The 4058-nt window shown below is 31.4% G+C and overlaps 1 pseudogene; it reads right to left on the reverse strand.

Moving 5' to 3' along the window:
• Positions 1-3585: 3585 nt before the first annotated feature.
• Positions 3586-3826, reverse strand: LOC102877767 (annotated as a pseudogene).
• Between the last annotated feature and the right edge of the window lie 232 nt (positions 3827-4058).

The raw sequence follows: 4058 nt of genomic DNA on the forward strand, positions 1-4058 counted from the left end.
GTTTAAACAGCATCACTGATTAAATATATATGGAGATATTTTCATCTTGTACCGGTTGTAAAATGATGACGAGAACTGAATCCGGAGACCCAAAGGCCACCCTGAATTGTCCTGCTAAATCTCCATAGTGAATTACTCAGATTTAAGAAAGGTACTATGGTGGATTTCTATGTCATAAAACAAGATATCCTCTCATTCAAACCTATAACACCTCCTCCTTCATTCTCATCTTCCAAAGATGTATTTCAGTGAGAAAACCGAAGCAAATAGAACATTCAAGAACTGTTGTTCTAAGCCATTTTTTGCAAGTGGGTAGATATTGTTAAGATTACTTTAAAACTTTTCATGTGTAAGAAGTGTGCCTTCTTCCACTCAGCTTGGAATTGGAGAATGGATAAGAGAGAAACATAGTGGATAATTTCTGGGAAATGGGGTTGATAGGGAGATACATATTAAAACACTTCTGGAGTTGAATAATGAGGGGAAAAAACACTGAATGAGAAACTAAAGCGTCAAATAGAGAGAGAGACTGTGCAGTATATAAGGAGGACTCAAGATGGTATATCTCCTTTACGATTTTCCAAAGATTGAGAGACCAACATTGTTGATAATTGTTCTGTTAACTTTGTATTTCATCCAGCATGCCTATTTCTGGGTCTAACAAGTGTTACTTATATCAACAGATGAAAGCTATAATAGGTCAGTAGTCAGCAAATTTTGGGGTTGTGCTTTCTATCAGCTAAAACAAATTTTGGAGTATACTTTATAAACATATTTATCATCCATTGCTATATTAAACATTTTTATATTATAAAACACACAAAAATGAAATATAGAAAGGAGTAGAAAAACAATATATGACTGTTTGCTCTCCAGTAAATTGTCTTCCTGTCATATCTCTTCCCACACCAACAATGTGCATACCTGACTTTGAAGACCATTAATTTAGAGCAAGGGTCAGCAAACTACAGATTGATTGTCAAATCTTTCCTACCACTTGATTTTGTACATTTCAGGAGTTAACAATGCTTTTTATATTTAAAATTTTTTACACTTTAAAATTTTAAAAAATCAAAAGACAAATGTGATTTTGTGACATATAAATATTATATGAAATATAAACTTGTTTATATTTCATTTCATAAATAAAAGTTTATTGGTACATAGTAACATTAATTTACTTACTGATTGTCTATGGCTGCTTTTGGGCTATAGTGGAAAAAATGAGTAGTTGTGACAGAGACCATATAGCTCATTAAGCCTTAAAAATGTACTATCTGATTCTACAAAAAATGTTTGCTGACCTTTTATTTAGAGAATAATGTCATCCTTCATATAAATTCCTCCTCTTCAGATAGCACAAGCTATTCTTTACATTCAAGAATTTTCTCATCAAATTAATAAAATTTTTGCTTATCTCTATTTCCTGTATTCAAGAGCTGACACTCAAGTCAGATGATCCCAAAGGTTGATAAAGTGTTGATTCTCGTATGAAACTGGTGCTTACTTTGAATAAAAATATAGAAAGCAAACCAGAGCAACTAGAAACCTTAGTCCATTGCGGAAAAAGTTACCCATATTTGCACTGTACTTTTTTTCCTGTGCGTCTTCTGATTTATTATCTACTTTTCTCACCTGATCTTCAGAGAAGTTGACCTGCAAAGTGGACATCTTTGCTCACTTTACCTTCTTGTTTTTGACCAATGGATGATGAGTAATGACAGAAGACTGGGCAAAGGACTATGTATGTGTTTCCTGTTTTCTTCTTTAGGCTGCCTGCATCCATGCCCTGAGCTGAGACTATGGTGATAAAGGAAGCTTTGTAGTTCATCATTTCTTTATAGGTTTTAATCTAAAACCTACAAATACACATTTTAATTGTGTCATGTATTATTTTTAATGTTGCACCAAACCTACTTTTTTAAAGTATATATTTTCTAGGAAATGTTTACTAATTTTCTATTTGAGACTGTTAAAGAACTGATTCTCAAACTGAGCTTTCATAAAATAGAAAATGATAAGTATCAATATGTATAATTCATATTTTCTTTTAAAACTTACACAATGTCAAAGTTTCTTCCTTTATAATGTTTTGGATTTTCCCCTCATTTAAAAAAACATTTGTCAGTACTCTTTATAACAAAAGTCTATATGCAAAATGACCAGAACTTATTCAATATGGACATATATAGATAGTATTTGCATATTAGTATCCATATGCCTTTCTTATTATGTTTCATATATTGAGAAAGAGATTAAAATGATGAAAGAAATAAAATTGATTAGAAAATTGATTGATTTACTAATATACTTTATGTTACATGAATGCCACGTCTGCTGAGTGTAAGTCCATGAGAAGACTATTCATTACCTAATAATGTGCTAGATCAGATGATATAGTGATGATAAAGCTCAGTCTAATATCTCTATATTTCATATACTACTTAGAATAAAAATTTTCTTGGAATAGAATTTCTCTTGAATTGGCTAAAAAAGTCATACAGTCCATGAAGCTGTCTGCAGTACCATCTGGGAAGGGATTTAACAATCTGGAAAAATAGCCTGTGGTGGAATCCTTTGCACTCACTGTGGTGGACAGCACAGACCAGTTGAGTTTTAACAGATGTGCAAAATCTTTTGCAAGTTGCCTATTATGCTTTCATGGATTCAAATGGTATAGGGTACCAAATTTGGTTGATAAAAACAAAGATGAAAAATGCAAATTCTTTGACTACAATTTTTACTAGTCTTTCATAGGATACTACATACCTACAACAGATTGTTGAAATACTTTCACATTAATAAAGCCATTGACATATTGATATGTTAATATATGTCTATTGTATTTACGAAAATAGCAAGAAAGTCACCATCCAACAAAGTTACAGCTAAAATATGAAGTTAATTTAAAAATTTTAAAGTAGTGAATGACCTAAAATTATCTTTTTAAAAGGCCCAGACGTAATAGAAAAAAGTTAGCCTACAAAACACAATCACTGCAAATTTTCAACTCGAGTCCTGATATTAAAAATATTTGAACATGTGATTTCTACCTTTTCTAACAATTTCTTCAGATATTTTATTATTTTTGTTTTTATAATAGTCTATCATTCCTCATAGAACAGCTTCTTTTAAATATGAACAATCTTTTTAGCTAATAAAATGCGAAAACAACACAGCAGAAAGAAAACACCAACACAGTCTAGACTCAGCCTTCTGCTTTGACATAGCCCAGCAACCTTCATTTATTGACAAGCTGTCTCTATTAAATAGTATTTATGAAGTAGATTCTGTTTCCATTTCTATTTTATAATTGAATTTTTACATTCCTATGACACTAATTTATCTATACTCTATAAAAATACTTAATTCAAATATTATATTCTAAACACTGAAATAAACAAATTAGACTGAATATATGTTTCTTTAAAAGAGTAATGCCTTTATTTTATTCTTTAAAAATTTTTAATGATCACACATTTGCCTTGATTGTAAGCAGTAGGTAGGACACTTTGAGCAATAGTAAAATATTAATTTACAAAAGCAAGGATTCAGTGAAACTGCCTTGTTGGAAACTTTGGGAGTTCATACATAGATGCCAACCCAAAGGAGCAGAATGAAGACCCCAAAGCCCATGAAGAGTGAGGCCATCAAGGAGAGGAGGAGCTCTTCGTAGGTATCATAAGTGTACTTGGTGGAGTTGACCTCATAAATGAAGAACCAGGCAGTGAACAACATGCCAATGGCCAAAAGAACTACAGTCAGATGAGGGGAAGACAGTCATATTCACTAGGCTGGTGTATCTGCTCATAATCTCATGCTCCATTTGCTGAGTGAAGAGTAAAAAAATATGCCTTTAATGCAGTAATTCTACTTTTATAAAACAATCCAAACTAAAATGCAGACATGTCTGTGAAAAATGTAAGCATTGTTCAGTATTTAACAAATTTGTTCAAATAATCACACAGTAATTGCAGAATATCAGAATAAACAGATTAAAGAATCATAAAAAAATTGAAAAATCATATCTAATAGACAATCATGGTTATTTTTAAAAT

Source organism: Pteropus alecto, unplaced genomic scaffold (assembly GCF_000325575.1).
Source record: "Pteropus alecto unplaced genomic scaffold, ASM32557v1 scaffold3, whole genome shotgun sequence".
NCBI classification, from domain to species: Eukaryota; Metazoa; Chordata; class Mammalia; order Chiroptera; family Pteropodidae; genus Pteropus; species Pteropus alecto.